The sequence below is a fragment of the Hyaena hyaena genome, unplaced genomic scaffold (genome assembly GCF_003009895.1).
Source record: "Hyaena hyaena isolate Hyena2069 unplaced genomic scaffold, ASM300989v1 scaffold_365, whole genome shotgun sequence".
NCBI classification, from domain to species: domain Eukaryota; kingdom Metazoa; phylum Chordata; class Mammalia; order Carnivora; family Hyaenidae; genus Hyaena; species Hyaena hyaena.
Window position 1 is genome coordinate 848,663 of NW_024080997.1, and position 12,777 is coordinate 861,439.

The 12,777-nt window shown below is 39.5% G+C and overlaps 1 protein-coding gene across 6 annotated transcripts in view; it reads left to right on the forward strand.

Annotated features, from left to right (window-relative positions):
• Window positions 1-351: 351 nt before the first annotated feature.
• Window positions 352-12,777, forward strand: part of FOXP2 (forkhead box P2) — a 583,386-nt gene continuing 570,960 nt past the window's right edge. For all 6 annotated transcript variants that reach the window (XM_039250276.1, XM_039250275.1, XM_039250281.1 and 3 more), the window contains exon 1: window positions 352-645. The gene's annotated coding sequence lies outside the window, so the exon portion shown is untranslated. The remainder of the gene's footprint in view (window positions 646-12,777) is intronic.

A 12,777-nucleotide genomic window follows, 5' to 3' on the forward strand; every position in this document is an offset into this window, starting at 1 on the left:
AAGTTGGGGGACCGGGGGAGATAGGTGGATGGGGGCGACAGGCATTCTCAGCGGCTGGTTCCAAACCACTTTGCGGGTCAACAACAACAACCAACAATAACAACGCGAAGTGAAACAAAACAAACAAGTGGCCCGGCAGTACTTTAGAATCCTCCGAGGCGTCCCTTCCCCCACCCCGCCCCTCGTAGCAGAGGCGGCTCCGCGCGCAGTGTGTGTACAGTTTGCATTGCCAACAACACGCGCGCGCGCCCGGGTGCGCGCGCCCGCCAGCGCACACTCACACACATAGACACACATACAGACACACACACAGATCCGGGTGGGGGGAGCGGCAGCGCGAGACAGCGCGAGCCTCCGAGAAAGCGCGAGACACGCCGGCGCGTGCAGCTCCGCGGCGGCCGCTGCGCCCCGGCTCGAGCCCCGCGCCGCACGCAGCCTGCCCGCGAGCGCCCGTCGCGGTGATTTATGCGGCGGCCGCGCCTGCCGGCTGCGGCTTCCTCCGGCCCCCCCTCCCCCGCCCAGGGCGCGCCCCCCACTCGTGGCAGCAGCTGCCGGGACTCGCTCGTGGGTGTGTTGTTTGGGGGCTTCTGCCTCGGCGCCGCGGGGGCCACCTCCCGGGACGCTGCCCCGGCGTCCCAGGTCGCGGTAAGTTTCTTCGCCCTCACTCTGGCGCGCTGCACCTCCACACCCCACCCCGTCCCGGCCGCCTCCACGCCGGGCCGGGCTGCGACTTTACTCTGCTGCGCGCTCCTCCCGCGGCGGCGGCGGCGGCCGCAAAGTTTAGCCCCAGCCGCAGCGCTCGGTGCGGCGGGGCGGGTGTGACATGTGTCAAATTTCGGCTCCGCGTCGGGGTCGCCGTCCGGACCTAACAGCACCACTTGTTGTTGCTTTTCATTTTGCATTGTGATGGGGGGAAGGGAGAATCGACAGAGAGGAGGTTGCCGTTGGCTCACGTTTAATTTTTAGTTTTGAATATGCAAAATTGTGCCTCGTCCAGAGAGACCGCGGCTGGAGGAAAATGTGTGTCGAAACACCAGATGTGTGTTTGTTTACTCTTTTGTTTTTATTGTTTGTTGTCTCTTCCTTCTCCTCCCTTCCCCCCCCTTCCCCCTGGGAGGAGAAGCAACAGCAAAAACATCTGGCGGTTGGAAGCACACTATTGATCCAACTGCTGACCTTTATTTACTCAATTGGGCAAGTGCATGCTGCTCGTCCGTCTGTAAGTTAGGTGCTTCAGCGTTCATCTAAGAAGTACTTTCCTGGGAACTAGAGGCGGAGAGGGACACAACTGTTTCCCCAGTGAAGAAACTCCTGGCCCCTAGTGATGCTTCGGGATAATGGTACATCTTGACTGCTGCCCCCGATCACGCTCGGTCCCCTGCCCCCAGTTAGCAAGAGCCGCTTCACCCGGGGTCTGTCCTAGTTTTACTCTGCCGTGCAAAGGTCTCCTCAGTCTGTGCGGAGGTTTCGGGGGAACTCGCGCCTCCCGGTACTTTAGGGAGGGAATGTGGGAGGGGCGCGGGCACCTTGCGGAGAAAGGGAGGGCTTCTCCCTGGGCTTTTACCTGTAAGTCCGTGGAGGCCCCGGGCGAGCGGAGGGCAGTCGGTAGCTTCGGGTTGGCTTTGACCCGGGCAAGGCTCGCGTCCCGACGGCCCTTCGCGCTCGCCGCGGCTCACGTGCGGCGGCGGCTGCCCGGCAGGACCCACTGGGTGGCCGGGCGCGCCGCTCGCCGCTCTGCAGGCCGGGACGCGCCCCGACACCCCGACCTCGGTGCGAGCGTCGTTGTGGACCCTCGCTTGTTGAGGGCGTTTGGGCCTGTCTAGAGCAGGGAGGAGAAGGTGCCCTACTATCCTCAGACCCTGAGACCTCTTAGGTAAGTCTCTCAGGGCACCTGGCGCGTGGGGTGACACCGATTAGGAGGAACCGGAGGGGAAAGACACGTGCGAGTCTGGGGCTTTTGAGAGCGCAACCGGTGCGAGTTTTGCATAGGGACGACTCCAGAGAGGCCAAACCGGACACTGCTTAGGGAGCTCCTCAGACTCCGGAATCCCCAAGGAAACAGACCCATCTGTGAATTTGTTTATTCAGCTTTTTAACCAACAGATTTAAACCATTTAATGGACAGCTGCTATCTGTAATGCTTCAATCCTTCCCCCCCCTCCCCTTTTTCTCTCACCACATGTTGCAATCTAGTCAGTTTCTTGATCTTGAGGATTATTCCTCGAGTACTGTTGGCTCCCAGGTGGGCTGGCATTCCGGACGTGGCCTGGGTGAGTGCTGAGAACTGGCCGGAGGGAGAAGGGGTGTGAGAGACCTGTGGGAGTGTGTAAGATGTGTACATATATAGTCCTCATGGATTCGGAAGTGCTTAAAGAGCTACCTCCCCAACATGCCCAGAGTCTACTTGGAAGAATAGTTAAGTAGTAGCAGGTAAGCCGAGGGGAGAAAGTGACGCCCTGGTGTCAAGTAGCTGAAGTGGACGGTTTCCAACTGGAAGTATTTGGAGAGATTAACTTGTAGAAAACAAGAGTTTGCCTGGAAGGCACCTCTTTGCATGCTCTCCTGACTCAAATAGTTTGGTTAGGCAGCCGTGGAGACAGAAGGGGTGTGTTTAATAGCAAGTCTATGTTAGAGGTCAACACTGAAGCCAAGATGAGCTTTTAGATATTTTCCTCTTCAATCTTGCATTGTGGCGTACCTCGGGAAATGTTTCATGTTGTCAAGGGGCCTGTTTATCTTTTCTGTCACTATGAGTTATGGATGAGTATATTCTCAGTGTACTGGAATGTTAAAATGTAGCGTTTGTTTAATACTGTTAATTAATTTACAGTTTTGATTTATTTGTGTATACCATGAATAAAGTGGGTATAAAGTTAGGTACATGATGATCATTAGGGTCATAAAATTTCATTTTAGTTTTGAAGCTTTTTAAAAGTCAGTGTTTCTTTCCTTCTTTTCTTCCTCCCTCCCATCCTCCCATTTTTGTTACTTAATGAGACCTCGGTTCAGTACTTGTTCAATTCAGTACTTCTTAAGAACCCCACTATTTCATTGTTACCGAAAACTGAGTGGAATAGTGTTTGTGATTAAGTGACTAACTTTTAAAGAGGAGACTGGAAACCTGATGATACATCATTGTAGGTAAGTGAGGGAGGACACTCAGTTTTAAAAGATCATCTTAAAGTTCACTTTTAAGAATACAAGAGTTTTAAGAGTATTCTCTTTATAATGCAATTTAAGGAATGCAGTACCTGCTCTCTTTTTATATACAGATAATTAAAATGTTACCATTACACTACAGTGGATATAGAATAATCAAAGGAAATTATATGCAAATAACAATGAACTATTTTTTAACTTTTTCAAAATTCCTCAACTTCTATTTTGGGATTTAGAGTGATAGAAATTTTAGACCTGAGTATTGTTTTCATAGAGTTCATACTCTGGAGTGAAAAGAGACCTTTAATCACATTATAACATGACTGGATTTATTAATGGTTGTATCTGAATAAACTGTCATTGAAGTTTTATTTCTTTGCAACGATGATGATAGCACAGCAGTTTTGTTTTCACAAATAAACTAAATCCTGGTAATATTTTGTAAAAATAGGAAAAAAAGTGAACATTAAATTTACAGATAACCTGTAATGAGGAGTTCTATTCCTTTTGTACAAGCAAAGATTTAAAAGCACAGACCAGTTCTCTTTGTAGAGCTATTAGAATTATACTTTATGAAAGCATATTTAAACATGTGAAAATAACTTCATGGTTTGACTGAGACTCAGGGCATCTAACAGTATAATGAACATAGCCAGACAAATTTAGCAGACATTTTTATTTCAAGAGAAGATGTGAGGGATACAGAACTCAATTACATAAAGGGCATATTATTTGTGATACTTTTAAGGATTTATAGCTGGCTCTGCCTCATCACCCTTGTCTATTTCTGTGTTGATAGTCTCATGTTAGATCAGCTATTAGTTATAATACTGGTAGAAAACGGAATGATGGAAGTGATCACGTATTTTCTGCCTCTCTATATTAAATCAGAAAGAAACCATTGACTTGTAAGAAGAGAATGTCACTGAGAAGTTCTCTTGACTTCATTGTTGCTAGACAAAATTGCGAACCACCATTGGATTCAGAAATAATAACAATTCCGTTGCAATGACTGAATACTAATTCTTGTGTCACACTCAAACTGTTGTTGATTTTTTTTTAACTTTGTGATAGATGGGGGTACTCTCTTATTGATAAATGAATGGATCCAAAATGTTCTAACCAGTGCTCAGATTCACACTGCCCTTTGAATGAAGAAACCTTGTTTCTTAAATTAGGCCCAATGAGAGCTTAAGGTTTACGTAGATTTTGCAAAGTAACCTTACTTATGTAACCCCCAATTCATGGAGTCTAACAAACTTGATCAGTTCCAACCCCAAATGATTGTTGCTTATTTTCTTAAGCGTCTGGAAAAGTAATACAGGTGCTTGCAACTTGCGTTAAACATATTCCAGTCCTTATGATCCACAGATAATCTAGTACCTAATTGAAATGTTATATGCCATAGTCTAGTTCTATTTTTTCTTTAGATGACATATTTTCCTTGATCCAACTGTGTATTTCTTAACATACTTGGTTTCTAGTCCTATCACTTCCATAGTCTTTATAAAGTACTTTTAAATTCTTAGGGTTCCGCCCCCCCATGTGGCTTAAGTCATTTTCATTGATTTTTTTTTATGGAGTTGTTCCAGAACTTTAGGTTCTTCATTTGTTTTTCGGAACTTGCAGGTGGACCCCATTACTGTATTTTTCATAATTTTTCAGCACCCTAACTAAGTATAGTTTGGAGAGTTGTCTAAAAGTACCATTACTTTTTTTTTTCTTAAGTCCCACATTGGTTACGTGAATACTCATTATTGTTGAGTTACACAAATACTCATATGGTAGAATATTCTTTCCTTGTAGGTATTCTTACGTATTAAAATAAATGGGAATTTACTCCCATTTGCTGATTTACTTTTGCCTTCTCATTACCTCTGATGTATTTTTGTATATATTCTTTTCCTCTGCTCAGTGTATTTATCAACACCCTGCCCCCAATTTCTTGACAAAACAAACAAAAAAGAAAGTAACTTTGGTGAAATGAGAAGAATTATTGTGACTGATTGAGAAGTTAATGTTAGAACACTGAGATGCTGGAGAGAGGTCCTTAAAGAGGATTTAGATTCATAATGTTCCCACACTATTCCTATTAAAATGAAAAAGTAAACCTATATATATGTGGTGACTTATTTTCAGTATTTATTAAAACTTTTTTCTCTCTAGATAGATGATTCAGCAGTTCGCCGTTTTCTCAAATGCAGTGTCGTTAAGAATTGGCCTAATTCTTAGGAGAATAATGTCAACTTTGTAATTAGAGTGACTAAGAATTCGTATTTATCTATACAGGTTTCTGCCAGGCAGCTAAATTAAAAGTACCAGGGCTCAAAAATGGGCTATACTGGTATCACCCCTGTTTCACTTTGAATCCTAATACTTTTTCATTTTGTAGTTCTGAACTTTGCATACTCTTTATTGTATTTCTTCACCTGTACAACTTGCTTTCTGTGAACAGCTGACATTCTAAATTACCTTAATTTATATAATTTTATCTAAATTTATCTAAATTTTTATTTAAATGCATTTTCTCTGTGAAAATGGCTGGGTTTAGCCTTTTGAAAATTCCTTGACCTATGAAATATGTATTCTTGGACCTATACTCTACCAATTTAAGTCTGTCTCCCATTCAGTTGTATATCTCCTCTTCCTTCAATACACCAAAGACCTCTAGAACATACCTTCCCATTATATTGATAAATATGTCTTCATTTCTATCTCTGTGGCAAATTATTTTTATTAGCAGAAGCAAATAAAATTTAAATGTTGTAAAAGCACATGGCTGTGAAGCAAATGAATCCCCTGGGGTTTAAAAGCTCTCAGCAATTTTAGTTTATTAATGTTGCTTAATTTCTCTTGATTTCTATCTTGGATGGCTTAAAATATACTTTGTGGAGGATAACGTTGATTTAAAATTTATTTAAGTTTTTAGTGTTTCTTTTTAAAGAACTATCTAACATAAGCCTAAAAGATTTATGCCATGAGAATGTTACACTTTTTTTTTTAAAGGAAGTTAAGGAAATTTACTTTGAGTTCCCCAAATAAAGTATATTACTAGAAATAGTGTAAAATGTTTCTGTTATTCATTTCTTTCTTCTTAACTTTTATAATGGCATTTTCTGTGAAAGATTTTTGTATTTTAGTTTTGTATCATTTTGGTACACATACACAGCTACAGCCATCATTTTACAACTTTTTCTCAAATTAAGAAAAAACAAACTTTCTTAAAGTGTATTTTAGGGGGTAAGAAAAAAATAAGCGGTAGACATATTTCAGAGAAAGCATTTATAAAATTTCTCACTGGCAGATAGCGAGGAGAAACTTATAGTACACTAATCCAAATAGCTTAACATCTTAGCATATGTAGACTGTCATAAAATCATCTCATTTAAAAAAAAGATCCCCAACATCTTTAAGGATTATTCCTCACCATTACTTCACCCAAAGTTATGTTCCAGGATTTAGTTGATCTATATCTGTATGCTTCTAGCTAACTCTTCACTTCCTTTTTTTGTCTTCATTATTCCCCCTTTCTGAGTCTGCCTTGAGTTTAGGTAAGTGCCTCCCCTCAACCCACCCAAGCTTTTTTTATGCATCTAGTTAGTACCACCACTGCTAACAGTCTGATCAGACAGGCCACTATCTGCTACCTGAATTGTTGCAGTAGCTATTTATTTATCTCCCTTCTTCTCCCTCTAGGCAACACAGTCCGTTCTCCACACAGCAGAGTGATCTTTTTAAAATATGTGATTATGTCAGTCTTTTCTATAAACCTTCTATACACCTTCCAACAGCTTCTTATGTCCCTGAGAATAAAAGACAAAGACCTTATATAAGTCCATGTTATTTGACCCCTGCTACCTATCTGACATTCTTTCCTAACATTTCCCTCTTACTCAGTCAACTCTAAACACACTGGTTTCCTTGATATTTCTCAAAACAGGATAAGCTGATTCCCACCTCAGATGTTTTTCTGTGTTCTCTGTCTGAAATGCTCTACACTCAGATATTTTCATGAATTTCATGTCTCTATTCAAACATCCTTTTTAGAGAAGCCTCCTCTGACTGTCCTGTATAAAATAACAAATCCTCATTGATCATACTTTGTCACCTTAGCTATACATTAATTTTCCCCACAGCACCATCATCAGCTGACGTTTAGAAACATTGTTTATTTATCACTTTTTCCCGATGAGCAGGTATATTGCAGGGAGTTGGGGATTTTGTTCCGTTCAGTGTTCTCATCCAATGCGTAGAATGGTGCTTTGCACGATAGCAGCTATAAAACTAAATATTGAACGAGAGAATGAGTGAGTCGTCAGAGGGCCAAGAAATTACTTCTGTCTATATCCTTGACTCACTCTTTGAGTAGGCGCAATTACTTTTCACCTCAGTTTTTCCTCTTACACTTATTTTATTCTATGTCACATTTGGGAAAACTGTTCACTACTATTATTGACCAAGACATGGTTCTCATCTCAGGTGGATACACTTCAAGTTCAGAATTTTCTATCGCTTTTTTAATCTGATCTGAGAAACAGTTATATACTTAACTTTTGAAAGGTGTGAACCAATGTTTTTCTTTCTAGGCAGCAACAAATGGTGAATAGTTAAGTGCTTCCAGATAATAATACTTAGGACAGTCAAAGTGATATTTCATCATATATTTCATAATTTTATCTTAATGTGAATAACATAAATAATGTCTATAGATATTTCTGATAGCTACATTATGAACACAACATTGGCATAGCAAGTATTTCTGAGATTGTCTGTGGGGAAGACAGGAGGAAATGGGTTAAGCCAAGGTCTCTTCTGAAAACGTTTAGATTTAGATGGCTTTCCTCTCTGCGTTGACCCATGCACCATAAATTTACAACTTCTCTTTTGCCTCATTCTTTCAATATCTATCCTTAAACAGAGCAGATTGAGTATTGATGATTTTTGGAAGGTCCATCTCTCTAAATTTAAAACCTCACTCTGGAGCTTGCCCAAATTGCTTTTGGACATCTATAACCAAGGTATGAATAAGTGGTACAACTCTTCATAAAACATCAATACAGATAGATTCACAGATAGTTTTTTCTTTTTAAGTTTTTGTTTAAATTCCAGTTAGTTACCATACAGTGTAGTATTAGTTTCTTTCAGGTGTTCAATATCACTATATAAACACTTCCATTCAACTCCTGATGCTCATCACAAGTATACTCTGTAATCCCCATTGATTATTTTCTTCTCAACCTAATGCTCTATAGATCTCCCTCCCACATATTATGTCCATGTTTGAAATATGCACTAACTTGCTCAACAATTTTATTTGAGATATCTTGAGACTAGGGAAAGGCGTTTACCTCCTTTTGTATTGATAATAAAGGAGGAGGGCCTCTTTGCCTCTTCTCATTTTTCTTTTTCTTGCTTCCCTCCTCCAGACTGAGTTATGAAATATTTCAAAATCATTCTCATATTTTATCATACCATCAGTGAATATATAGCCCTTGGAAAACCGTGAAGCAAGGCAAAGTGGGCTTTTATTACATAATTACCCCACATTCCCCTTTAAAAAAAATTACCAACTTACACCTTCTGCTCTTCTTCTCCTTAGACACCCAGTGCCCTCCATGTTGCCATCTGGCTACTCCAAGTTCCAATCCGTTCCTTGTCCTGAGAAGGAAGTTTTGTGTTAAAGCACTTCTTTAGTAATAATGCATTTTAGAATGCAAATGAAGATGAGGCCTTCTGGAAAGTGTAATTATTATCACAGCTAGTAAAATAGCCAGTTTGGTTTACTATGCACAGTTCCATGTTAAGTGCCAAGAGACCTGCATTCTAGTACTTGGTCTGTCTGTAACTGTCGTGTGATGTTGGGTAGGTTATTTCCTCCAAAATTAAAAAGAGCCTGGATTAGTTTTTAGGTTGCTTTCAACTCAAATCCTTTTTGAAATATGTAGAATCAAATTTGAAGCTATGAACATGTTCTCTCTTTGCTGTCATAAGCACACACATAATAATGAATGGAGGAAAAAGACTTCCTAAAGTAAACACAATTAAAACCAACAAAAATTACCACATGTAACTTTGCTTATGAAGCTCCTGTGGGGGGATGCTCAGTTAAAATTTAAGGGTATTTTTTTCTAATGTTGTAGCCCATCGGGTATTTTCACACCATTTCCATCCGTCTTTGTCAGGAATGGAGCCTCCTCTTGTATAACTAGAAAGCTCCCACAAGCAGAGAAGGGAGAGTGCATGTGAGGTTGATCATGTTTGGGTTAAAAAGAATAAATAACCACCTGGCATTCTCTCCCCTAAAGTGCGTCATTAACTTTCCCCAATATTAATTTCTTCACAATTTTACCTTGGTCTTGTGCTCATTCATATATTTAGCTCGAGGTGTCACCAATCCAGAAATAAGATGTGGAGTTGGATAAGCTGTTTGATAAACTTTGTCTTTTAAAATTAGAGCTCCCCTTTTTGATGGACTTCACACACACAGACATAACATTTTTAGAACCCACATAAAATGTCGGGCGGCCACATGGTCCAGCCTATGCATTGTGCGGCATTAAAGGAAACACAACTCCCAGCTATAGGAATACTACATGTCTTTGCTGTAGTTTGGCTTAAAGGGAGTGACACGGTTTTATACAGTGTGCCACATAGGAAGTTTTGTCCCAAATCTCTTGAGGCGTCTTTCTTCTTCTCCTGGGTACTGCTAAAAAGTTTTTAGAGCCTCATCTAGATCATTCCTCTTTTGCTTTGCTTCCCCATCCCCCAGTTGTGCAACACATACATCATACCAGTGTACACAGCCCATGAAGTGTGCCATCCAATGCAAAGTGTGGTCCCTTTCTTTATTCTGGCTGCTTTTCTTGCTATGCAGACAAACAAGAAGAATAGCAACAAAGAATTCTTCTCTGAATGAAAAGGATTATAAATTGTGGTAGGTTTTAGCCATGATGTAAGCTTGCAAACATTCCCATTTTAATTTTACCTTGTCATATGTTATAGAGAATGAATATTTCTGTAACTAAAAATATAATTCATCGGACAGCCTGACTTTGTGTTGTCCCAAGTAACATAATTTTAAATCTATAATTTCAATCAACTTGTAATATTTCTTTATTTCTGGAAAAGTATGCTTTTAAGTCATCTTATCCTTCTAATTCTTTGCTGTTTTGTAATTTTCAATAATGTTAAACCATCCCTCACCCTGCACATCTGTTGTTCCTACCATTCCACAAACAGAAGAAAGACAATGTCATTTGTTATGTTTAATTGGTATTTGATTTTACAAACCTATTCTCTTTGATATCCTTCTAATTGTATCCTGAAAATAGATCGTTTCCACTGGGCTGCAACAATGCCAGTTTCTAAAATATGACTAAGTACATGCTCACTCATATTACTATATTAAAGGAACATTGTTATTACAAGGTTTGTTTCATTTTGAGAGACAACTTGTTTTTCTGACTATGTAAGATCAAATTATAAGTGCAAATGTACAATGAAAGAGAAAATATGGTAACAAGCTATGAATACATAACTAACAAAAATATTTAATGTTTATTTTCTTATTTCTAGGATTATGTTTCTTATGAGAGTATATTTAGGAGATGGAATGTGGATGAATAATTTTATTTTTACATGTGGACTATTCATGGGAAGTAAATTTATCTTTGATTATTTTTAAAAACCTATTTGGCTATACATTTGACATTTCACTCTAAAATAAGGTATTGGTGGGGCGCCTGCATGGCTCAGTTTGGCTTAGGTCATGATCTCATTGTTGGTGGGTTAGAGCCCCACGTTGGCTCTCTGCTGACAGTGCAGAGCCTGCTTGGGATTCTCTCTTTCCCTTTCTCTCTGCCCTTCCCCACTCATGCTCCTTCTCTCTCTCTCTGTCTCTCAAATTAATGAAATAAATTTAAAAAATAATATAAAATATTGATTATTATATTGTAGAAATGATTCTGGTAATTTTTTCCCTCCTTTTATTCTGTCTTATTAATGACGCACACTGTATTTTGATTACTTATCTTTATAAAGTTATTTTAAGCTCTTTAATTTCTTTCCATTCTTAATTAAAGATAATTTACATATGGTAAAATTCACCCCTTTTTTAGCAGTATATTTTGACAAAATCATGTTACAGAATTTTTCCATGTGGTTTTTAGTCAACCCTTTTCCCTTATCTTCCAGGCCCTGGTAACCATTGATCTGTTTTATGTCTCTATAGTTTTGTTCTTTCAAATCTCCTTTTTTTTAAAGGCATATTTTACACTGTATAAATTTATGGTGTCTCATGTGTTATTTTGATGCATTTATATGTTATGATTACCATTGTGGTGATATTTATCACATTACATAATTGTAGTACCATACTGTCTATATTCCATATACATTAGATCTCTATGACTTGTTTGTAAGCAAGTTGCAAATATGTACCATTAAGTAACATCAGTCTTAATCTTTAATACCCCATCCCTGGGTTACCACCATTTTACTTGTGTTTTATTTTATTTTTTTAATAAATGTGACTTTTGTTAGATTCTACATAGGTGTCTTTGACTTCTCTTACTTAGCATACTGTGCTCCAGGTCCATCCATGCTGTCACAAATGGCAAGATACCCTCTTCTCCTATGGCTGAATAATATTCCATTGTATATGTATACCACATTCAAGTCTATCTTATAAACAAACAGAATCCTATAGTGTGTAGCCTTCGGAGTTAGGCTTGTCTTTCACGTAGCATAATGGATTTGAGATTAATTTATATTGTTGTGGTGTATCATTTTTGCATTTGCAATAATGCAGTTGCTTGTTCCTGTCATAATTTCTTCGGGGTTTAGAATCATCTCATTTTATATTCAAATACATTATAATTTATTTTTTTCAATTATATTTTTATATAGCCTCAGATTTTATTTTGCCTTATAAGTTAGTGTGGTTTGTAAATAAGAGATTTTATTGGTTGACCATTTCTAAAATCTAAAAATTAATTTTGGTGTCTTCACCATAGTTCTCTCCCTCATTCCTGCTCCCAACCTCCAATCTCTCTTGCTTTCAAACTTGCTGTCCTTATTTCCACAGGTGTTAACTGGTCATGTCTTTTCATTCCTTGTCATCAGTTTGATTGGAAGATCTAAGACCCAGTCAGGTAGCTAGTTCTTAAAGAAGAAAGGAGTTCGTCATCAGTTGTTTAATAATGTTTTGTCATTTATGCATTCACTTATTTGTTTATTCCTCAGTCACTGATCATCCACCAATTTCTGCAAATGGCAAAGGAAGTAAGAAGACTCTAAGAACCCTAGAAATGAAAAGATCCTTTGCGATCATGAAATTCATTTTCCATTCTCCCTTCCAAGCCAGATGGGAGATGGGGCTAGGGTTTGTTACCCAGAAGCCTCTGTCAAATTGCCGATGGGCTGTGGTGTATGGCAAGGGAATAATCAAAGAGCTGAATCAGAGAGGCAGGTGGGCTGCTAAGAACAAATTGTCAGTGTGAAGGGGCTAGCTGGGCTGAAATGGAACAGAAACCAGGGAGTGAAAGACAGGAGTGAAATTAGACAAGAATCCTGGAGAAACTTCCTGTGCGTTGGCTTTTTTTCAGACAAGAAGTGAGC